The sequence below is a fragment of the Nothobranchius furzeri genome, chromosome 4 (assembly GCF_043380555.1).
Source record: "Nothobranchius furzeri strain GRZ-AD chromosome 4, NfurGRZ-RIMD1, whole genome shotgun sequence".
Lineage (NCBI taxonomy): Eukaryota > Metazoa > Chordata > Actinopteri > Cyprinodontiformes > Nothobranchiidae > Nothobranchius > Nothobranchius furzeri.
This window is the reverse complement of record NC_091744.1, coordinates 14978381-15003926: the sequence shown is the minus strand read 5'-3', so window position 1 is coordinate 15003926 and position 25546 is coordinate 14978381. Positions and strand designations below refer to the sequence as shown.

General features: G+C 42.7%; 1 protein-coding gene across 1 annotated transcript in view; it reads left to right on the top strand.

Moving 5' to 3' along the window:
* The window catches only part of myo15ab (myosin XVAb), a 103134-nt gene that overhangs the window by 860 nt on the left and 76728 nt on the right, over positions 1–25546 (top strand). The window contains exons 2-4 of the mRNA XM_070550631.1: positions 1748–2917; positions 14247–14332; positions 19254–24065. The gene's annotated coding sequence lies outside the window, so the exon portion shown is untranslated. The remainder of the gene's footprint in view (positions 1–1747; positions 2918–14246; positions 14333–19253; positions 24066–25546) is intronic.

Here is a 25546-nt window from a genome sequence, read left to right as displayed (position 1 = left end):
TTGTGGTCAGGCTGGAGATCACACCACATTCGCTGCTGCAGGTGTGAATCTGCGGGTCTGCAGTATCCCCGTATTAACGTGACATCAGGACTTCCCATGTAAGGAAGGTCCGCTCACCTGTTCGTCAGATCGTTATTTCCTCGCCATGATCTTTTATCGTCCTATCATCCTCCAGTCATCCAACTGGAACCAGTTAGTGTTCCTGATCATTCCAGAATATGTCATGCCTGCTCTGGTGTTAAAAGTTAGCACATTTAAGTCCTAGTCAGGGGTGTCAAACATGTGGAGATGGTTGTGTAAACTTTATTTTCCTACTTTACAATGTAGAGTGAAAATAAACGTATCTTTGTGAGCAAGTTTTCTCTGTAATGAGTACAACTAAAACAAAGCGGCGCTCAAGGCTCACACAAGAACTTGAATCACATCCTGAAGTTGGCCGCCACTCAGGATGTGACTTCTGATATTGATGTGCTGATGAAAGCTAAAAGATGTAAAGTAAAATGTGTCAAATATACTTTAAGTGCTGCATGAAACTGATCTAGCCATGTGATCTGTAAGCTCTTTGAATCGCTAAGGAATGTTTTTTATTTTTATTTATTTTTCAAATTTTCAAGTACACTTCAGGTGTTGTACTTGTACTATTTTGGATACATTGTCCTCAGGCTCCAACTTTCTTTTATATTGATTGTATTAAAACAAAGAAAACAATCTGAAGTTGTTTTTAATTTACCGGTCCAGCCAACTTGGGACTAGATTTCCCTCAATGTGGCCCCTGAGCTAAAAGGAGTTTGACACCCCTGTCCTAGATCATATTTGTGCCTGTTCTACTGTCATTTTGAAGGATTATTATTTATGTGTTTTTACTACATTATGAGTAAAAATGCTAATAAAAACTCCCAATTATACAAACAAGTAAAACTGGAAAAATTAGAATCTGGTGCAAAGTCAAATTTATTTCAGTAATTCAACTAGACAGAGAGACTATTTAAAGGCTCAGGAACCCTTTGCAGGCGTTTTCTATTTGTAATTATACATTTTAGTTGATTTGGGTTTTGTTTCATATCACACAGTGACATTTGATTAATTAAAATGCATTTTTTATTAAAAGCTTTAGTTTTACAGTAATAACTATGTCTAATGTTTAATTCTCTGTCTCATAATTTTAATTAAGTTTTGCTTTGAGAGCACATTTTACTGAACGATTAAAATGCAACTAATTTAGATTAATTAATTACAAAGCCTCTAATTAATTAGATTAAAAATTTTAATCAAGTCCCAGCCCTAATTTTTATATATACTGTTATTTTGTCTTGTAATTGTTAATTACATACTCCTTTATTCCATATCATATCAGTGTTATTCATATATTAAAACTGTCAACTGCACACTCATTTGGCAGAATAAAAGTTTGACAATTATTCATTTGTTCTTTGTCATATTTCAGTAACATTTATACTCAAGCAAGTTGTAATTAAACAAATTAAAAAAAATACTGCAACATTTCCCCATGTTAAGTGCAGTAGACTGAAATGAATAGCTTTATTTGGAAATATAACATATCTAATTTTTAATGGACTTATATAAAATCTTTCTTCAACATAGACCCCACTAATGAACTGATTAAGTGTTGTTTTTATAAAAAGAAGAGAGAAAATGCACAAAGGTAGGAAAGGAAAAGAAAGTGATAAAAAAATAGGTTTTGTTAAATGTTCTTCAGATAATGAATTAATTGACAAAGTTTTTGCAGGGTGTGAAAAAAATGTTCAAGGTCAAGCTCCTGGGGCTAAGCCCCCCCTATATCTCAATCCTAGTGACGTCCATGGATGAGACCACCTGCAGAGGGTGAGATGGAAATTGATTTTATATACTTATTGTGGGCGTGTAATTAAAGGTGCAGTTGTGAAAGTCTCATGCAAACATTATGCAGGTGATGTTGTTTTATCCTCTCTCCGGATCTTGCTTCATTTGCATCTGTGAAATGCACATGAGGAATTTGTGCAGCATTTAAACAATTAGTCAGCTCGAATTCACAAGTGACACGGCAGCATATGCTGAAACGTGTCTGAGTGATGAGTGAACAAGTGAATATGTCATGCCCAAATCAAGTGCACTGGCTCCAGCTGTTTCTTGGGTTCATCCCGGACTTTTTCCAGCTGTTCCTTAAGGCAACACCTAATCATTTTCACATTTCTCATAAAGTATGGGGCTGTGAGAAGGGAACGGAGGGACAAATAGAGCAGCTTTAGCAAAGTGTTGATGTTAATTAACCTTGTGTTAATTCCAGGTAGGTGTGGGAGAGGAGGGGTTGTGGAGAATTATAAAGTTTTTAGCTTTTTTTTTTTGCCTCCTCTGATTGCTTTAGTTATCTGTGTGCATCTTGTAACAACACACTGTGGTGGGTGGACTGACTAGAATGAGTGGTCAGCTCAGACCTTCAGGCCAGCAGAGAGCTGAGAGAACTCTGAGCTCCTCTCATGGAGATGTGGAGTGAAGCGTGGGACGAGGGTGTGGGAGAAATTTGAGGGCGTCATTTGGTAATGTGTCTCCTTATAAACGATTGTTTTATTCCTCTAAATAGAAAAGGGCATCAAAAACTAAGGAATGTGAAGCACAAGTGAGACACATAGTTCACATGCATTTTTCTAAATGATTTGTGTTTTCATTTTAAATCAGTTCACAACAAATATAAGTATTAAAGGTTTGAATTCCTCAAAGGGATGCGTACTAATCATCGACTCTCTGCTGTCACCACGTCTCATTTCAGCTCCACATCTGCAGAAATGACTGGCTGATATCTGATTTTTGGGTCTCAGATATCTGTGGGCTATGGAAGCCATAATAACTTGGATTGATCTTAAAAAAATCATTCAGTTGAAGTTGTGAAAGTAACGATTCCTTTCTGAACACAGAGTCAAAGGTGAGAGGTAATTATTATGTTGTGTAAGCTGTCATCTTTTTTTATTTATAGTTTTTGCAGCAACTATCCTGAATTGTCTCGGGTGTCATTAATATTATTAACGCTGCAACAGCGGTGGCATCTTGAACAATACCAGCATCTCAAATCTGATGCGGCTAAATGGAATTCAGCCATCAATAATTTCATTATCTGAACCTCCACACTTCCACACCCACTCTGTCAAAATTCAGTTCTTCCTCCTTTTAAATAATTTATGACATTACGAGTAGTTTCAAAAGCTTCTTCTGAAAGCAGAGAGCAACTCTCAGCTTATCCAAAGTCTGGAGTTCGAGCATTTAGTCAAAAGCAAAGTTAAAGTGAGGTATTTCTCACAGGGGCACATGCGTCATCACATTGCTGCACAACTTCCTGATGAAAGTTAAAAAAGTTAAAGTTAAAGTCCCATTAGTTGTCACACACACTGGTGTGTGTGCGAAATTTACTCTCCGCATTTGACCCATCCCCTGGGGGAGCGGTGAGCTGCAGACACAGCCGCTCTCAGGAACTATTTGGTGGTTTAACCCCCCAATTCAACCCCTTAATGCTGAGTGTCAAGCAGGGAGGCATTGGGTCCCATTTTTTCAAAGACTTTGGTATGACCCGACCAGGAATCGAAACCCTGATCTCCCAGTCTCAGGGCGGACACTCTACCACTAGGCCACTGAGAAAGGTTATTTACCCCAAAGAGAAGCACTTATGAGCTGAAACATCAGTGGCTCCTGATGTACCTCAAAAAAGGTACATCAGGAAAGTGATTGTCAAGCAAAGCCGTGATTGCTTAGGTATTCGTTTTCATTCATTTTGTTGATTGTAGTTTCAAGGTGGCCCTAAGTGCCTCACACTAAAAGCAGAGATAAAAACATAAAGTAAAATAATTAAAATAAAAGGACAATATTTTTTATCATTTGCCAGAGTCAATAAAAACAAGAAAGTTAAAAAAGCACAGAAAAAATGGCCTGAATCAAGCAGATGACAAAGAGCAAAAATGTAGAACCAGCTCTGCACTGAAGTAGACCACCTATAGAATCCCTAAAAAGACCACTTTACAAATATTTAGGTAAAATATTCTTTGTTGATTTGATTTACTGGTCGATCTACGTTCCTACCCTCATGGTCATGAGCTTTGGTGACCAAAAGAATGAGATCCCCAAAATGAGTTTCCTCTGCAGGGTGGCTGGGCTCTCCCTTAGAAGCTTGGTCATCTGGGAGGGGCGCGGAGTAGACCCGCTGCTCCTCCACATCGAGAGAAGCCAGTTGAGGTGGCTTGGGCATCTAGTTAGGATAGCTACTGGACCTGGATGCCTCCCTGGTGAAGTTTTCTGGGCACGTCCAACTGGGAGGAGACCCAGAACCCGCTGGAGGGACCAAGTCTCTCAGCTGGCCAGAGAACGCCTTACAATTCCCCTGGAGGAACTTGCTCAAGTTGCTGGTGAGATAGAAGTCTGGGCTTCCCTGCTGAGGCTGCTGCCCCGTGAACTTTCCCCGGATAAACAGAAGAAAATGAATGGATTGATGGATTATTTGTCCTTAGAGACAAAAACACCTAAACTAAATAATTTCTGAATATTTAGGTTTAAAGTTATGTAAATGTGGGAGCCAGGAATTAGGAGTTCTATAGGTCTTTTCATTGTGTAGAAATCTGGATCCTTGGCTGCGCACCCCTGTGTGTGTGTGTGTGTGTGTGTGTGTGTGTGTGTGTGTGTGTGTGTGTGTGTGTGTGTGTGTGTGTGTGTGTGTGTGTGTGTGTGTGTGTGTGTGTGTGTGTGTGTGTGTGTGTGTGTGTGTGTGTGTGTGTGTGTGTGTGTGTCACTTGGACTACTGCAGTTCACACTGTCACGTTGAAACTGATACACACTTTTAGGTGAAATCTCATCACATTGACTGCTGCAAAATGTTCTAAAAAGCTCCCGGGGTATTTAGTGCATTCCAGTTGTCCTAGGAACTAGTTTTCCTAGATAAGTTATGTAGCGTTGATTACTACATATTTAGGAATTAAAAGGCTGTTGCTATTCAGCTTATCTTTTAATTCCTAAGAAAGATCAAACAAATTAATGAATGAAATTTACATGCATATATACATATATGAATATATGTATATGATAGATGTAAATTCATACACCAACTTGCTTGGTCTATGTTTAGTGATCAATATACACACACTGTGTTTATTTCAATGAAGAGTCAAGTTTAAAAAGTTAAGAATTTTATTACTAAACAATTTAAAACGTGACAATTAAAACAATTTATGAAAGACAGTTCATAAAAGCTTTGGTATTAAAGCTTGGTATTAAAGCAATCCATGTCTGAATGAAACTAAACATGAAGTGTGTGTGTTTGGATGTGTGAATGTAGGTCTCAGAAGGTTTTTATCTTAGAGAGAGAAAACAGGTTCTGGGTGAAAGAGTTTGGTTTGCAGTTAAGTTAAATTATTTCTTAATAAGAGGCATTCAGACGCAATCTGTCGGAAGTATCTACCTCACCCAGTTGGAGACCCCCTTTTGGATCCGAGATGTCAGGAGGAGATGATGACCCCGAGCACGGGGTGGGTAGAAGAACCGTAGTGCTACCAAGTCGGTCCTGAGATGTCTCCGAGTCACAACGACTGATGAAACTGGTTGCGTCTCAAAAATCAATAACTCTGAAGGAGTTTACGTCAGCTTGTGCTGCAGATGGCGTTTCTGTTGAAGCAATTCTATTGGCATGACAGAAAAGCTTTAGTAGAGGTTTCGAACAGCCGACTCGATCCTCTGGACTCTTGTTGCCACAGAGAGAATTTGGTGAGCTCAAGAACTGAACTTGAACTGAGGAGTTAGGTTTTAAGAGAAGGCCGGTAATCTTATTCTAATTAATTAGATTTTGACATGTTAGAGGGTGGGACTTAACATACCTCGGAACACGCCCTCTCGGAGACAGAAAGTTCTGGATTGTCATGTGACAAATGCTTATGTGAGTGCAAGGTTACCATTTAACATGGAGACTATGTGTGAGGATGCAAATAATACACTTGTCATGATTAAACATGACTGATTATAATAAATAATTATTAACCACAGAATAATAATTTGTTTCAGTAATTAAATACATTTATAATGAACCTTTGGTGATTTAATAGTAAAAAGAGTTTATTATAAATGATTCTTCTGGAATGTGATAAATCCTTGTCTTGCTGTGGAGGCAAAGGAAGTCAAGATATGGTAAGGCAGTTCAGATTAAGGATGGTTTACAGCAGACTTTGTGTCTCCTGTAATGGAATCTGTAGATAGAAGTGCAGCCAGGACAGCTTGACCCAGCTGAGGAAGTGTGACCTTTGGGTCATAAATGAGGCCATTCATGTCACTACAGTTAGCTGGAAATGACGCAATGATTTTGGAATTCTGAGCTGCGAGCACATAGGTTTCAGATGACCCCAAGATCCCAAATTTAAAGATGGCTGCTCCCAGTGCTAAGTAGTTATTGTCTTTACTTTTTTAATCATTTATAAATATAGGTTTTTTTTTTGCTTTTTGCTTTTTAACAGCATCTACTAAATATATAGGCATATAATTATTTTGGTTTAGTACTCAACAACACTGGTGGCATCCAATTTTTTCGAGTTGGAAGCTGAAACGCAAAACGAGCCCTTTACACCATCTCCTGCTCGGAAATTCCGAGCTCCGAGGAAAACTAGAATGCACGATAAGAACATGACCTCCAACACACCCCAGTGGCATTTGTTTAATAGGAACAGGACTGAGTCTGAGTAAGTTCTTCTGTTGTTTTTATGTATCATCATTTCTCTGCTGATTATGAATTAGTCAACAAAAGAGAGACAACAGGAGAGGCAACAGGAAGTTGATTTGAACACATCTGGAAAAGGTCATTAAAGAAGAAGAAGAAGAAAATTTCATTTCTATAGCACCTCTCAAGATAAAAATCACAAGGCGCTTCACAAAAACAAAAACTGTAAAAATATAAAAAGAATTTAGAAAATGGTTAAAATATATATTTAAAATGAGCAAAAAATAGATTATTGTGATTTAAAAAATTGTTAAGAAAGAGAGAGAGTGAATAGGAAAGAGGGAAATTGTAAGGCCTGACTCAAGCTGAGCTGAACCGGAGCGAGGGTTTGGGATGTAGCGTGTTTGTAAACCCAAGCGCGGAGTGACTGACGCCGGGCAGGTTGACACGCGGTTTGTTCTAGGAGTCAAACCGTATAATGACTGGAGAGCACGGCGGCTCCAAAAGGTAACAAGCTGACTTACTTTGAGTCGGCAGGATGAGTAGCACGGGCTGATCTGATCAGAACGGGCTGAGTAATCGGGTTGGATCTGGTCGGAACTCGGAGCACAGTTCGGTTAGAACGATGACTGAGTGGTTTGGCGTTGAGCTGTACTTCCTTATGTAGATGTGGCGGGTGACGTGGGCCGGAAGACTGGCGCTGGGAATGCTGGGTAGTGGAGTTTGGTTGGCCTGAGTGAGTGTGTGGTCCTCCCCCTGAGGATGTCGAGGGTTGTGAAGGAGGCAGCGTGACAGGACCCCCCACCTGAGGGACGGCCCCTGAAGTCCCAGGGCGGCGGGCCCAGAAGTCCGAGATGAGCGAGGGGTCCATGATTGCACTCGTCGGCTCCCAGGAGCGTTCCTCCGGGCCGTAATCCGCCCAATCCACTAGGTACTGCCAACCTCTGCCACGGCAACGGGCATCCAGCAGGCGCCAAACAGTGAAAAGCCCATCCTCGCCAACCCCTCGAGGCGGAGGCTCGGGATCCGGAGGAGGAGCGAGGGGAGAAGTCCGTACTGGTCTTAGCTGGGACACATGGAAGACGGGATGGACTTTGAGAGGCCTGGGCAGGCGGATACGATACGCCACCGGGTTAAGGGCCTTCTCCACAGGGTAGGGCCCCAAAAATCATGGAGCGAGCTTCCGGGAGCCAGCGGGTAGGCACATGTTCCGGGTAGACACCCATACCTTGTCGCCAGGTTGAAAAGTTGGCCCAGTCCGGTGGCGGCGTTTGTGCTGGCGAGAGTATTCTGTGTTAGCTCACTTGATGGCTGTCCGAGCATGGACCCGGGCGAGGCGGCAACACCGGACCAGGGTCTGGGCAGCGGGGACCTCAGTCTCAGGTTCCTGGTGGTGGAAGAGAGGGGGCTGGTATCCATAACATAACTCAAACGGGGAGAGACCAGTGGCCGAGGAGACGTGGAGATTGTGGGACATCTCCACCCACAAGAGGTATTTGGGCCAAGTGGTTTGTTGGGACGAGGCAAAGCAGCGGAGGTACCGATCAAGTTGCTGATTTGCATGCTCAGTCTGCCCATTAGTTTGGGGGTGGTAGCCAGAAGAGAGACTACTACTGGCGCCAACCAACCGACAGAAGGCCTTCCAGAATCTTGACATAAACTGGGGTCCCCAATCTGAGACAATGTCCTGGGGAAACCCATGGAGGCGCATCACCTGCTCCAGGAGGATTTTGGCCATCTGCTTGGCTGTGGGCAGGCCAGGAAGAGCCACTAGGTGGACCGCCTTCGAGAATCTGTCCACGATGGTTAGGATGGTCTCGAGCTGGTTGACAGGAGGTAAACCCGTGACAAAGTCTAGGCTGATGTGGGACCATGGTCGGTATGGAATTGGGAGAGGTTGTAGATCTCCAGTCGGGGGTTTGTTTGGGGTCTTGGAGCGAGTGCAAGTGGGACAGGCGGCCACATATTCTTGGACATCTTTGGCCATAGAGGGCCATCACAGCGCACGTTGTAGGAACTGGAGGGTTCGGGTCTCCCCTTGGTGACCAGCCAGACGGGCTGCATGTCACCAGGCCAGGGCTTCAGATTGGCAGGTGGAAGGCACATAAAGTCGGTCGGAGGGTGCATCGGCAGGTGCGGGATCAGTGGGCAAGGCAGCCCGGATGGCGTCCTCTACTGGCCAGTGGAGAGCTACGATAAACTTCTGGGCTGGGAGAATGGGTGGCAGTTCCCTGACGGGTGCAGATTGGGTGTAATGGCGGTAAAGGGTGTCAGCCTTCAGATTCTTTGAACCAGGGTGGTAGGCCAGGTGGAAGTGAAATGATTCAAAAAACAGTGCCCAGCAGGCCTGACAGGGATTGAGTTGTCGAGCGTTCTGGATGTGGATGAGGTTCTGGTGGTCCGTCCAAATGGTAAATGGGTCCGATGTACCCAACAACCACTGCCGCCATTCCTCCAAGGCCCATTTATTGGCCAGGAGCTCCCTGTCGCCTACCCCGTAATTACTTTGGGTTGGAGAGTATTTACGGGAAAAGTAGGCACAGGGATGAAGCTTAGAGTCGGGACCGTGTTGGGACAGGACCGCCCCTGCCCCCACCTCAGAAGTGTCCACCTCCACTACAAAAGGCCTTGTTGGATCCGGATGTATGAGGATGGGAGCAGTGGTGAAGCAGTGGACCAGGGTGTGGAAAGCCTGTGTGGCCTCAGGAGTTAGACGGAATGGACGGGTCTGGTTTAACGATCTGGTTAGGGCAGTGAGAGGAGCCGCGATGGAGCTGAAACCGCGTATAAAGCAGCGATAGAAATTCGAGAAACCCAGGAAGCTCTGAAGCTGTTTCAGGGAAGTGGGTATCGGCCACTTGGCCACAGCCTGGACTTTCTGGGGGTCCATTGAGAACCCTTGAGATGAGACAACGAACCCCAAGAAGGAAATGGTCTCCTGATGAAAAGCACATTTCTCTAACTTACAGTAGAGCCGGTTTTCCAACAACCGGGAAAGGACTGCTCGGACATGTGTGACGTGCTCCTCCAGGGTTCGGGAATAAATCAATATGTCGTCGAGATAAACGAAAACCCATCTGCCCATCATGTCCCTCAGGACATCCGTGATCAGGCGTTGGAAAACTGCGGGGCTGTTGCATAGGCCAAAAGGCATCACTAAGTATTCCCAGTGGCCTGGTGGGGTGAGAAAGGCGGTCTTCCACTCGTCGCCTTGCTTTATCCTGACTAGACTGTAAGCACTGCGCAGGTCTAACTTGGTGAAGATGGTGGACTGGGACACTACATCCAGGGCCGTAGTCATCAAAGGCAAGGGGTGACGATCTCGGACCGTGATCTTATTTAAACCCCGATAGTCAATGCAGGGTTGAAGACCCCCTTCCTTCTTCACAAAGAAGAACCCCGCGGCTCCTGGTGAGGTGGCAGGGTGGATGAACCCATGTTGAACAGTGTCGGCGATATAGGCATCCATGGCCTGAGTCTCTGCTGGGGACAGGGAGTACAAGCGGCCCCGTGGTGGAACAGAACCGGGCAGGAGTTTTATCTCCAGGTCATAAGGGCGGTGAGGAGGCAAGACGGTGGCAGGACTCTTTGAAAAACCTGAGCCAGGTCATGATAACAGGAGGGGAACTGTGAACTATCGACATTCTCAGGAACTGGGTGGCCAGGCTCTGAGTCGGGTTGAGGAGGTCGATGAGAATGGCATGCAGCACCCTAGGTAAGCACTTGGCCAGACGACCAGGAGATCTGGGGATTATGGCGCAGGAACCAGGAGTGACCCAGGATCAGGGGGGACAAAGGAGCTGTCACAATGAGGAACCGGAGAGTCTCGGAGTGGGGAAGTATGGCCATGCGGAGACCAACCGTCTCTTGGTGGATTGGATAGGGTCTGATAGGGGTTCCATCAACGGAGGTGACGGGAATGGTCTGGCGGAGGGAGGACAGGGAAACGTGAAGTCGAGAGGCTAGATCTTGATCCATGAAGCAGTCGGCTGCTCCGGAGTCCAGGAGAGCCTCCAGCTCGACGGGTCCCTGGGGAAGATGAAGAGTGACTGTGAGCAAGGTGCGGGCTGAGGGGGCTCCGGTTACTCCAAGTAGGACCCCTCTGCTGCTGCCTACTTGGAGTCCGGGTTTCCCGGCTGGAGGGGACAGGTGATACGCCAATAGCCAGGAGCACCACAGTAGGCGCACAGCCCCTCCCTATAGTGTCTCTCTCTCTCTCTTCTGGGTTCAGGTGTCCCAGCTGCATGGGTTCGTCAGGGGACAAACTGACTGGGCGAGGACGGGCTGGTACTGAGGTCGTCGTTATAGGCGGTTCAGCGGGTCGACGGGTAAAAAGACGCAGGTCCATCTGAAGAGCGAGGTCGGCCGCCTCGTCCAGGGTCTCTGGGGTCTCCCTCCCTATCATCCCGTCTTGGATACGCGGGGAAAGCCCCTCAAGGTAGACTGCTTTCAGGGCATCATCCTCCTCAGTTCGGCTACAAAAACATCATAGTCATTGCAAGCCTCCGATTTCTTGTTGTACAGGGCTGCGGCCCTCTCCTGAGCTTGGCCGGTGAGGAGGGAGGTGAGCAGCGCCACACAGGAGCGGGCTGTGGCATAGCGGTGGGGCTGACATTCGAAGGTCATGGTGACTGTGGCTAACATTCCCTCAGGGGAGCCATGCGTGCTGTCCCACTTCTCCGGGAGGCTGAGGATCGGTAACTCCCGTTTTCTGGAGGTCTGCTGCTGCTGCTGTGCAGCGGAAAGCTGGAGAACTACTGTCGCTATGGACTCCACCTTGTCAGCTAGGCGTCCCACAGTAGCTCCCATCTGGATCACCTGCGATCGCAGGGACTCAAACTCCGCTGGGACTCAGTCATCCTGTAAGGCCTGACTCAAGCTGAGCTGAACCTGAGCAAGAGTTCGGGATGTAGCGTGTTTGTAAACCCAAGCGCAGAGTGACTGACGCCGGGCAGGTTGACACGCGGTTTGTTCTAGGAGTCAAACCGTATAATGACTGGAGAGCACGGCGGCTCCAAAAGGTAACAAGCTGACTATATATATATATATATATATATATATATATATATATATATATATATAATTTTATTTTATTTTTATTTTTTTTGCTTTGGCATCAAAACTAATATCTGATTTGGCTCCAGCAGCTTTATTACCTGTGGTTGGCTCTTTGATGTTGAACATTTGGGTTGAACATTTTTATCCGCCTCTGATGCTGACCTGCATTTTGACAAATAAAGCTTAATTTCTACTTCTCCTTACTGCATGTTTTAAAAAAAGAGATGATCTAACTTCTAAATTATGTTTCTTCATTTTAAAATGGTGAAGAAAAAGAAACAAAAGCCTCATATTTCTTGAAGCAAAGTGGTTCATCTACTGGTTTTCATATCAGAGTTCTAAATTCAAATTGTATTGCTGAAAAATAATGTGAATTTGAAAATCTAAAAAAAAAAACTTAATGCACAATCTCTTTGTTAGATATGACTCTTGGATACATTAAGTTTTACAGCATCAGTAAAACAGACTGAGTTTGCTAACATCAGTTTAGCGGTGAATCAGGCTGGCTCCTAAAGTGAATTCATAGTAGATGAATATCAATTGAAGACTTCCTCAGAGTCTCACTGAAATCCGTCCTATGGACAATCAGATATTTTGCATGTAGTTTGCCAAAAACACACACACGCACACACACACACACACACACAAACACACACGCACACACTCACACAGACACGCACACGTCTCTTTGTCATGTCTCTTTGAGCAAATCAAAAATGTGACAAACTATTCAACCCGTTAAAGACTTTTGTAAATTAAGCATCATTGTTTATTTTCTGCTGTCAATTTATAAAGCTTAAAGGCACACTGGGCAGTTTTGCTTGCTAGAACCAAAAACAAAATCTACAGTGGTGTGAAAAACTCTTTGCCCCCTTCCTGATTTCTTATTCTTTTGCATGTTTGTCACACAAAATGTTTCTGATCATCAAACACATTTAACCGTTAGTCAAAGATAACACAAGTAAACACAAAATGCAGTTTTGAAATGATGGTTTTTATTATTTAGGGAGAGAGCAAAATCCAAACCTACATTGCCCTGTGTGAAAAAGTAATTGCCCCCCTTGTTAAAAAATAACCAAACTGTGGTGTTTCACACCTGAGTTCAATTTCTGTAGCCACCCCCAAGCCTGATTACTGCCACACCTGTTTCAATCAAGAAATCACTGAAATATGAGCTGCCTGACACAGAGAAGTAGACCAAAAGCACCTCAAAAGCTAGACATCATGCCAAGATCCAAAGAAATTCAAGAACAAATGAGAACAAAAGTAATTGAGATCTATCAGTCTGGTAAAGGTTATAAAGCCATTTCTAAAGCTTTGGGACTCCAGCGAATCACAGTGAGAGCCATTATCCACAAATGGCAACAACATGGAACAGTGGTGAACCTTCCCAGGAGTGGGCGGCCGACCAAAATTACCCCAAGAGCGCAGAGACAACTCATCCGAGAGGTCACAAAAGACCCCAGGACAACTTCTAAAGAACTGCAAGCCTCACTTGCCTCAGTTAAGGTCAGTGTTCACGACTCCACCATAAGAAAGATGGCCTGCATGGCAGATTTCCAAGACGCAAACCAGGGTTAAGCAAAAAGAACATTAGGGCTCATCTCAGTTTTGCTAAGAAACATCTCAAGGATTGCCAAGACTTTTGGGAAAATACCTTGTGGATTGATGAGACAAAAGTTGAACTTTTTGGAAGGCAAATGTCCCATTACCTCTGGCGTAGAAGTAACGCAGCATTTCAACAGAAAAATATGGTGGTGGTAGTGTGATGGTCTGGGGTTGTTTTGCTGCTTCAGGAACTGGAAGGCTTGCTGTGATAAATGGAACCGTGAATTCTACTGTCTACCAAAACGTCCTGAAGGAGAATGTCCGGCCATCTGTTCGTCAACTAAAGCTGAAGCCATCTTGGGTGCTGCAGCAGGACAACGACCCAAAACACACCAGCAAATCCACCTCTGAATGGCTGAAGAACAACAAAATGAAGATGTTGGAGTGGCCTAGTCAAAGTCCTGACCTGAATCCTATTGAGATGCTATGGCATGACCTTAAAAAGGCGGTTCATGCTGGAAAACCCTCAAATAAAGCTGAATTACAACAATTCTGCAAAGATGAGTGGGCCAAAATTCCTCCAGAGCGCTGTAAAAGACTCGTAGCAAGTTATCACAAACGATTGATTGCAGTTATTGCTGCTAAGGGAGGCCCAACCAGTTATTAGGTTCAGGGGGCAATTACTTTTTCACACAGGGCAATGTAGGTTTGGATTTTGTTCTCTCCCTAAATAATAAAAACCATCATTTCAAAACTGCATTTTGTGTTTACTTGTGTTATCTTTGACTAATGGTTAAATGTGTTTGATGATCAGAAACATTTTGTGTAACAAACATGCAAAAGAATAAGAAATCAGGAAGGGGGCAAATAGTTTTTCACACGCTGTATCTCCTCGCGGTGCGTTTGTCTTTTTAGCACCTTAATATGAAAGCTGAAATGTCTCCCCAATCTTCATTATTGTCCACAGGAGTATTTCATCCCTAATAAACAAATCAGCTGTGTTCATGTTCAACAACATGCAGGAAACATTCTGGAAGCAGACTGCAGCACCAGGTAGGTCAGCTCTATTTTTTTCTAAGTCCAACAGACCAGACTGGCACCTAAAAGTTGCAATTGCCATATTCTGGCCACAAAAGGCGGTGGGGGTCTGAGTTGCATTTCATGAACCCTGTAACGGGTCATTTTAGCACATACTGGCTCAAGAAACTGATTTTAAAATAAGAAAATTTAGCATATGGCTTTAAAATCTCATTTTACAAGTACCGTCTTTCTCAGATTAATCCCATAAATTGTGTTTTTTCAAAGCATTTAGGACGTGAAATCGATCGTCTACTTTGGGATCTTGAGCTGCTTTCCCCTCATTCACGTTTGACCATCTCAGCTGTGTTTCCTGCTTTCAGCTGCCTGGATGAATTAGTAACTTTGAACTCAGTTAGTTCCTTGACTCCTGGCTGCCTGCCTGGTCCCCTCTGGTCTTGTTTGCCTCTGCTTGTCGATTTGTTTCAAACTAGCAGTGTTTCCTGCTGCCTTCGTTTCTCCGTTTTTACTCACCTGCTGATCAGTGATTACTCCTTTTACAGTAATTCCTCAGATCTCTACTCTACTCGTAAAATGCATTGAAACAATTGTAAAGATGAGCTTTGATCAGTCAGATCTAATGTGGCGACAGCAGGTAAATTTATTCTGTCCAGCCCGCATCTGCCTTCCTCCTCCAGGGGACTGATTCTCAATCTTTATTTAACCTTTAGCTGTCATAAATGCCCAATGGAAAACAATATCTGTTGGCAAATAAATTATTTAGGGCGATATAAAATGCATTACACCATAATACATAGCAGCAAAGGACTTTAGTTTGAAGTTTGTTCCAAACAAAATTTAACTCTAACTGAATTATCGTAAACTGATTCCACTGAAGTGGGAAATAAAGAGCATTGTAGAATAAAACGCTCTTTTTTTATTGGGGTTGTTTAAAATGCAAATAGGCTATATTGTAGTTTAAAAAGTCTAAGTTCAGACTTGCTTGAAAAGGATTCTTCTAGCGAGATCAAGAATAAACATTTACATTTTCCACGAGTCTCAAACTGACTGGAGGACAATTATTCAAAGCAACAAGTCTGCCAAATCTGTAGCCACAGGTGTCTCCGCTGCCACATGTCTCCACCGTGTCTAAATAAGAAAATAACTCTGGGTGGACCGCCCACTCCGTACTATAAAAAGATCAGTAACTGTAATTTGGCTTCTTGTAATGGGCCTAGGAGATACCTCAGCTTTCAAATAAATTCTATATCTGTGCTTTTTTGGTGCCAAAGACAGGTGTTATCTCTGCTCCCCAGCATCGGCATGAAAGCGCCAGCTCAGATCCAAGTGGTTCCTGATGATCAAATATTCACCTGCTGGGAAGGAAACACATGATAATTTCATCTGTTGCCCTTTTTGCTTTCATTTGCTCAACAGGGGTGTACATCTAAAAACCGCGGAAAGGAAAATTCTTTGAATGCTTTGTTTGCAAAAACACGAGGCGTGAGGTTTAACTGATTTTAAAATGTCTGACCTGATAGATTTGCACAATTTCTTTTGAATAATCATCTGATCCTCACTGGAGGCTCATTTCATTTATTTCATTTGGGCCACATCAGTTCCTCCTGTTAAAGACACCCTGATTACTAAAATGCCCCAGAGGAGAGAGGAGTGAAGAGAGATGAAGCTGCACCTGTAGATTCTTTAATGATTTCAGCATCCATTATGTATGACAATGAGACATGAAAAGATTAGTTTAAATTGAAAGTTAAATTAAAATTAAGTTATTATGATGTCTGGAGCACCTTTAAAGGGGTGCTAGAATGCCGTTTATTTGAATTTGGAAACTGATCATTGAGCCTCTGTAAAGCATATAAAATGTTGCCTTGATAAATGGCCAAATAAAGTTTGTGAAAAGTTCTTTTATACAATCTTTTCACTTTAGAATATGAATAAAGGAATCAGGATACACATAGAAAATGCAATGTTAAAGCAACACTAAATAGTTTTTAAAGGGACATTATGGAAGTTTGACAGCCAAAACGTGTACAGAAATAATAAATGTCTTCTTCATACATTCTCCTGCAATGCCCTGGTCCTGGAGAATGAGCCCTGGCATTTTTACTGTGATTGCCTGTTTTTCTGTAAAATCACAGAAAAAGAGAGATGCTCGGGTCGAGCAGGCTGCTTCATGCACGTTCACGCTCAGGCATAGCCCTCCGAACCGTTCTTTGAACGTTGTTTCAGCTGTCATCAATGATATAAATGCTACAGATACAAGGAATTTCATTGGTGCTTTAGCTCTCCTAGTAAGATGTCTGACTCCCATGCAGATGATCTGGGTTCAATTCTGGAAGTGAACATAGTTCATTTAGAGTTTCTTTTTTACATCAATGGTATATTTTTTACAGTAATATGCCCAAATTTTTATTTGAGACTCACCGAACGGCATTGAATTCACAGATAAAAAAGATGTGGGTTCAACTTTCATTTTGGAACAATTTTTCAAGCAAGGGAAGGGAATGATCTGAGCATGCAGGAGGACTGACCCATCTTAAACCTTTGTCGGCTGTGCTGAAGAGTAAGGTACAGAACCAAATTATTTAATTAATTAGCTGCACGTTCTCCTGTCGTCTGTCCTCCGGGCCACACACACACACACACACACACACACACAAGGGACTGACTCAGCTGTTATTTTCATTAAGGAGTGTGCACGTACAGCATGCGCGCCTCTTGCACGAGCCTACTATTGAAGCTGCCGTTACGCTTTTGGCCTGAGGGGGCAATCGCGAGCATAAAATTTCAAAACTCCGTAAAGTCCCTTTTAAGAGATAATTCATCCTTGAGTGAACCACTAACCATTTACCATTTGTCAAGCGGTAAATGACCTGTATTTAATATAGCACCTTCTAGAGTCCTAGAACCTAGAACAATTGTAATTCTGCCTTCAACCACTAGGAGGGAGATTTGGGAAACGTATTTATTGTTGCTTTACAGTTAGGTAAAAAAAAAAAAGTGTGAACTGCAGAGAGGCTTTAGGAGGAGCCCTGTGAAACTGGAGTGTGTGTGTGTGTGTGTGTGTGTGGGGGGGGGGGGGGGGGGGTCTATATTGTCTTGGACCCTAAAATGCCTTGAAACAGCCCTGGGTGTGGGACTTAAGTCTGAAGGTGATCTGAATCGTATCAATATATAAATATTGCATGCGTATAAAATGTGTAGTGGGGATAAATCTACCTTTTCAAGCACTCTGTTTTCTTGTTTTAATTTGACTATTTTCCTGTCCTGTCGGTCTCTCATCTTCCTGCATCTCCTCTCAACCCTCCAGAAAAACTGCTGCCTGGTTTCCTACTTTTTCAGCTCAGGAGTTGCTTTTGAACTAAGCAGATCAAAGGGATCTACTGGCCACAAAAATAGCAGGGTGCACACTGCACTGCCTTGCCAGTGAGGTGAAGTCGCCGTAGCACGAGTGATGAGCTCAAGAGCAGCGGAGCGCGACAAGTACAAATAAAAGACAGAAAATACCAGAGAATAGTAGCGGACATGAACGATTGTCAGCTACCGGTAATTACATATTTTTTGGGAAGCGCTACTTTGAGAATGTTACAGTGGCCGTGCACAGGACGCAGCTGCCTGGAGTGCATCAACAGTGTTCTCTGTCCTCTCCACTTAAAATAATCCCCAGTAAGCTGAGAGTCCATATAAATAATGTAATTTATGTAGCAAATGGATCTTGTTTTGTGCTCCCCCTGGGCTTTTAGGGGAGCCCATAACCCTTTCAGGGGAGCCTTGCTCCCCCGCGATTCGAACTTTGTGTAAAAACAATTTTAGATGAGCAGTAGTACGTAACATATTATATCTTTGTTATTTATTATATACCCATTTAAATGGGTTACAATGATTATTCAGTATAATTTGTCCAGGCTCATCTTAAGTCTCACCAGAAGAGTCTGTTCCAGAAGGATAATCCTTCTTGAAAAGAAAAAAAAAAAAGATTAAGATCCTGACCAAACAATTTATGGCTTGGTTGGAAGAGCTGTGACCAAAAATCCTCTTTTCTCTAAATTTGCTCAGCTTATGTCTGCAAAAGCTCATCTGAATAAAACCACATGCTTCTTTTATACAAATTCTTTAGATAAATTAGGCTAATGTTTGACCAAAACACACCTTGTCTGTTTAGTTTTTAGGATTGTTTAATGGCAGTTTCTACTCCGTCCTAATCTCTAGCATAATGCACATCCACTTTTTATGGTGGAAAGTTCTGGTTAAATTCTTCGGTTAAAATCAGAAAACTCGCTGGTGAAAATATAAATTGTCAGAATATAAAATAAAAAAGAAAAAGTTCAATTTTCAAAAAATGTCAAACTTTATTTTATGACTATTTTGTTCAGTAAATGTTAATTCCTATTCCATTCATTTTTGTGCCACATTTGCCTTTTTTAGTTACCCCAATGTTCCTTTTAAAAGTTCTATTCAGTTTTCAAAAACTCCATTTATTTTCCCACATTTAAAAGTTTAATCGGAAAGACTCGTATGTATCTTTAAGTGCGATGTAACAGACGGTGACAGTTTTAAAATTAAATCAAAGATTAAAAACATTAAGAGACACGCTACTTACCGTCACAGAGAAAGATTATTCCTCGACTATCTTCTGGGGACAGACCAAGACAATAAATCTTAGTAAAAAACCATCTAAAAAGGCAAGAAGCCAAGAATTTTAAGTGGGTGCAGAAGGCAGCATAAATTAACGTCTTGCATTGCTATTTACAGCACCATTCATGTTTTGTGTGACATTCTCCTTACAGAGTCTTCACTTTTCTGTCCTATATGGCTCCTGCAAACTCATAAATACTATTTTTACAATCAACATTGACAGTCTACAGTTCCAAAAAAATGCTAATTCTGGTTTATTACAAGATTGTTTGCCACAGCTAAAAATCTCATTCCTCTCTCACAGACTCCAACACGCAACCCATCCATCACGAGGAGAATGTGACGTTGATGCAGAGTCGATTCTGCACGTATGATCTTTGTTTGGCTGGGATGACCTTCACTGAAAGATCCACGACAAACAGATGTGGGCTTCAAAAATCACACGCAAGCCTGAAAAGGTGTTACTCAAGAGCAGGAGCACTACAGGGGAATTGTATTTTTGCATTTTTTTATATTTTTTTGCAGACGTCCAGTGCAACCTGAGTCCTAACATCTGCAGGAATACTTGGATGACTGCTGTTGTAGGATGTGTCAGTGGTGGACAGGAGGCTGAGGAAATCCGTGGAGTGCTTAGTGACATGGTGTGGGAACAGTCAACACATTTTGAATGTGTACAAGAAAGAAATAATTTGGAGCTTTAGGAGGGGTAACAACAAGCCAAACAGTATTTTCTTCCTGAGAGAAGAGCGAGGGGGGTGGTGGAAAATGACAGCTTCTCGAGTGTTGAGTCGGACCACAGATTGGACAGGAAAAGCAACACTGCTGCTCTGTTTATAAGAAGAGACAGAGTTAGACGCCACCTCTTGAGGACACTCAGGCTCTTCATTGTTTCCAGCATGATTTTATCATAATTTTTACAAACCTTTGGTGGCAAATGCAGTTTTCTTAACAGCCATCTATTAGAGCAGCAGAATCAGACGCTGAACAAACTGCACAGGACGTAACTTTTAAACCCCCAGAATCGATTGTCATCATTCACTTCTTAGGTTTATTCCTGACTTTCTCTTCTGATTAGGAAATGTTCTGCAACGATTTCCCCCTCATGCCATTTCATTACAGCTCATTTTGATCTGTGGGTAGTAGAAGCACAAAATGGGCCCTCTTGTGAGTGACAGGAACAAATTCACTGCGGTTTGAAGTGCGACAGCAGTGAGGGGCGTCTCTGAACAGGAAGGGGTTCAACATGTGAAATGCGGACGCTTCAGCAGCAGCAGGGATTATTTGAAACTGATGGACCCACAGCAGGACTCTCACTCTGAAAGACAGCCTTGTTATCCTCCTCTAGACGGTCTTTCCAGGTGGAGCCTCTATTAAGAGGATGTGGATGCTTCTTTTTTCCTCTCTGTTTCTCAACCTCACATCCATCCATGGGAGAAAATTCCCAGTTTTATTTATTTATTTTTTTGGGTTGTTTTAACTATCTTGCACACAAGCAAAACACACATGTCCCCATCCCAGTGAAAGCTTCTACAGTCACCGTCTGACCTGCTGCTGAGTCTGGAGATCTCAGAGCAGCTGTTCCAACTCGAACCTCAGCTGACTGCTCCAGGAGGAAATATGTTGATGATCTTCCCTGTGTCCAATTAGAAGAGGCGGAGGGTGTGGGAGGCCTGTGCGAGATGTGAAGTGATGCTGCCATAGGCTTAGACTGCTGCTTGTCTTCTCTGTTGATTCTCTGTTTCTGGTTATTCTTCATATAAAGGAATGAGGGAGCCAGTTGTTTTCTTATCACTCATAAAAGTCACCCTTTACCCCGTGCTTGCTCATAATGAGAGACATTTTCTACCCCTTTCCTATAAATTAGCAATATGTTAAAGCTGGAGGCTGCTCATGCCTGAAGGATTCGTGCTTTATGTCAAACATTATGAATAGTCACTGTTTTATGGCTCTAAATAAGATGTTGTTAAGAAGGCAGCCTTTCTTTCAACAACCACTGATGCTGTCTTTAAAACTGACAAATGATCATGCAACGCTTTCCTCAAGAAACAATAAAACAGGACTGATGCCTCTAGGTGTTGCCACCATGCTGTGCTCCAGATAAATGCAGATAAACGAGTGTTTAATCCCCATCTCATTGTTTTTAATTGAAAAGTTCAAGTTGTGTTTATTTCTTTAAAAATGAAAGGCATCTCCACACGGGAGGCAAACAAGAATGCTCACAAAAAATAATTCTAAATATTTTGAGGGGGGAGTCCTGAAGTCAGTGCTCCTGCATTTTGGTGACTATTTAGACTCCTAAGTGTGACTTTTCTGCATCTACCAATGCTGAAAATATATTCATGGAAGAGAAACCATATACTTGGAGAACAGTCAGACAAATTGAGGGATAAAAGGAACAACCTCTGCATTTTAGAAAATAATTATATGTTTGCATTAAATAGTATCCATGCTGCATCAAACCTTATATTTTCTTCTGTAACTTTAGTTTTCAGCGGGACTCTTTTTATCGAGTCTTTGTTTTCCTGAAGTTAAGTTTTTCTGTAGTCAAGCATACCAAACATATATGTATGTCTTCAAGAAGACATTTCAAAATAATCTACGGTGGCTCAAAAGGTTCAATGAATAAAAAAAACTCAAAACAAGGGCAAAACCTGTGACATAAGTACCCCGGTAATATTAATATTGAGCTTTAAAAAGTACTCAAGTAAAAATAATAAAACAGTAGTTGTGGTCAGCTGTAACTTATGATAAAACCTTAAAGTGACAGTGTGTATGTCCCCTGGCAAAAGGGGACAGTACATATCTAAATCATTGCAAGAAAATATTATTTTCATTGTTCAAGTAAGACCTTACCTACGGATGGCCATTAGGGTAGAAAATCCCTGGGATTGCAACTTCCATCAAAATAACAAACACATCAGATTCCCTTTCTTCACTCGCAACGATTAAAGAGGTAAATGTATAAAATAACAACGTTTATTAATGGTGAAAGTTTTGTAACCATTTGTTACAAATCAGTACATGTGTTTTGTCCTCACGAGCTCGTGTAGAAGGAAACATGGCATCCAATATGGTGTCGCCCAGAAACTTAGACCCACTCGCATGTATTTTAGAACAGATTTTTATGGTTAAATATTATGAAACTTCCCATATCTTTCAACAGCTGGGTATCTTTTAATTAATTTACAACAACATTTTGATGGATATTTCCAGAAACTAATGGTAAAAGCTACATTTTCAATTTAAAGGGGACAAACTATGACTTTTCCTAAGTCATTACAGTTCAGTGGTTGATACTAAATATGTTTATGACATTCTTGGCACTAAATCCCTCTCACATAAAGCAAACTCAGCAATTTTATTATTGACAATGTAAGTACCTTCCAGAATGAGCCGCTTTAGAGTCACTTTAAGAAAACAAGCTGGAGTTGGCCATGCCCAGCCATTCCCTGCTCAGGCTGCTGTAAGCTGAGAAGCTCCAGTGTAGGGGAGGGGCTCAGAGTAGAGCTGCTGCTCCTCCAGCAGCAGCTCTGTCTTGTACATTAGGGCTGGTTTTATTCTAATTTCCCCATTTGTGACATCACAAACTCTGACTTTTTGAAACAGCTTATTCTAGGAAGATTTTTCATAAAAGGAAACTCCGTCAGAAAACAGTTAATTTTTTTATTTTATTTTTTTTACATTTTGAGTGTCCACAGAGGCAGCAGAGACCCACTTGGCAGCACCATTGGATGCAAAAGGTTAGTTTTGCTTAATATGTCCCCTTTTATTGTACCATAAACATTAGTAAATGAGAGACAACAAGTTTCAGGACCCGGCCATTGGACTAATAAGACCACTGCTAGAACCAACAATGTCCCAAACGTCATTCAGTATTCAGATAAGGGTCATGATGCAATCGTTTTCACCTGTTAAACGATCTACAAATGGATATATTTGGGCAAAAAGAGCGTGAGTTATTGTAGGGAGCATGCACCCTTTATCACCTCAGAATCTATGCATGTGGACTGTAAATTTGCTGCCTTGTCAGTGGGTCTATATTTAGACATTTTCAGACATTTTATTGATTAGTAATTGATGAATTGGCAGTTTAATGATGAAGGTGAAACAGACCTGCTGACCAGGCTGATAACATTGACTGAAAATGGTGTGAAGGTGTTTGGCATCTGTAGCAGGATCAGACTATTAATCCGTACAAATGGCCCAGGTCTATAGTGTGCAAGTCACTGTTGCGGAAACGGTTCTAAAAATAGCGCCAAGTAGCCAAAGGCTTGTTGCTTTTGTAGACCCAGCGAGGTCTTGCATCGCCACAGCAGGTTTGATATGAAAGCCAAAAATTGTTTTGATACGGTCGGCCAGCTGGTGATGCCGGGAGACGACAAGGTCGTCTGGGTTATTGAATGAATCCAGAGGAGATGCTGCAGTTTGTGTGGCTCTGCCTCCGCAGTTAAGTTTGTTGTCAGGCGGGTCCATCTGGTGGGCAGCAGCAGGACTGCTCACTCGGAGACATGGTACTTTTATTATTTATTTATTTATTTTTATGTGTAACTCTCACCTTCATCTGTTATTCCACGTTCATCCCTGGAGCCAGCCCATGACACAGTTTCCCACCGTGTGCAGACCGGATACAGAGGAAGTGTTTAACACACAAAGGCCTAAACTTCCTCAACTGGCGGGTTTGTGGTTGGTAAAGTCAGATGTGTTCATTTAACAATTGTTTTTCATATAATTATCATATTGTCTGACGTGTGTAAGGGAGTTAGGTTTAGCCTAAGAGTGTTTATGACCGGTAGTAAAGTAATGCCCACCCGCGGCGCTCATCTACTCTCCCCAGAGTGAGTGGAACTCAAGCCCCCGGCTGGCTGCCGAAGAATAGCGGTCGTTAAATATTCATCCTCCGTTCCCGGTGGCACACTTTTCCTCCCTGCAGACCAACCCCTGCTGCTTTGAGCTAATGCCAGAAGAGCAGAAAAGGCATGGAGCTATGGATTGAGAAAATGTAAACGGGCTTGGATAATTTTTGTTGTTTTTTTACACGTATTTTCTTCGTCTTTTCCCCCCGTGGACCTGAAAGAGGATGGGGAAACCTGACTATGGAGCACTTGGATTTCCTGAGGTTGGTTTTTGACAGCATAGACATTGCTCGTTTTTACACACACACACACTGACACACACATACTCACACACAAGCCTGCAGTCTGTCACAATAAACATTCTCCATGCAAGTTACTGCTTTTTCTGGGTTTTGGTTTCCTAGAGAACCACACGGTTATGTGATAAGATTTTAAAATCATATCAAACAAACTGTATTTGTGCAAAAGCTTCTGGATGCTGCAGGCCTACATCTTTACCTGATAACCAAATCCAAACCTATCACTGCTGCAGGTATTTAGGTGCTCCACTAGATAGCAGCAGATTGCTGCATGTTTGTGTGTGTGTGTGCGTGCACACTGGTTTGTGTGTTAAACTGACAAAGATGACCTCTTGCTTCCCCCAAGGATCTGAATGCTTTTGATGAGTCTCATCAAATGCACCTCTGCCATGATTCTGCTTTATTCTCTCAGGCATGTATCCCAGTCTCTCTGCTTCTTTTTTTTTTTTCATCTTTACAAATTCTATCAAAAGATGGAGGACCACCTGCCAACAGCGATTGCTTTGGGAGAGAGGAGACTGGCTGCAGCTCAGAGCTTTTCACGTTTGATAGGGTCTTTTCATACTCCTTCAAAGGCACACATGCAGACAGGCGCTGAATTTTGGAAAGGAAAGCACTCCAGCATCACATTCTGTTTATTTCCTAGATGACATTGTGAACCTGTGTGCACACATGCATACACATCCTCAACATGCACTCTTTGTCAGTTGGTAACGATCAGATAGACCTACCAAAAGATCTGGAAATGGCAACCCAACACCTGTAATCTGTACCAGGACAGATCCGGCAATCTGACGCCCTCCCTCTGGAACAGGGATAATTTGGTTGGTGGTGCTGACAATCACAGCACTGTTACCGATCCTGTGTATGTTTCTGACAGGTTTTCGTCAGATACCAAGATAGAAGACACCAATCATTTCTTCAACCAGCGGTTGTTAACACCCACATCTGTTCTGTATGTGTAGACACACATTATGAATGACTGATTCACTCATTTTGAGTTTATTTAAATTAGAGGAAAGCATGTGTTTGTGTGCACCTTAACATCCTCACACCTGCCAATATTTGTTTGTGTGGCTTAAACAGAGAAAGCAGATTTCAGAGCAGATGGCATTCAGATGTTCCACGCGACTTCTATTATGTACACAAATTAAGTTTGAGGTTGGTAGTTATTGGATAGTTGATGGCTTCTTATTGCCAATCAGGCTTATCTCAGTGTCTGTCTCTCGCTGTATCTCCGAAACTATTGTATTATTTATGCTCCGCCCCCTCAGCCGCTCAGAGATCTCAGGTTTCACCTGTAGAGCCAGATGAAGACTTCCACGACCTGATACAAGGAACTGTCTACACACACACACACACACACACACACACACACAAAACTCATCTGCCCTTCTCTTTTTCTCCCTGTCGAACGTTTCTCGTGTACACACTGGGTATCCCAC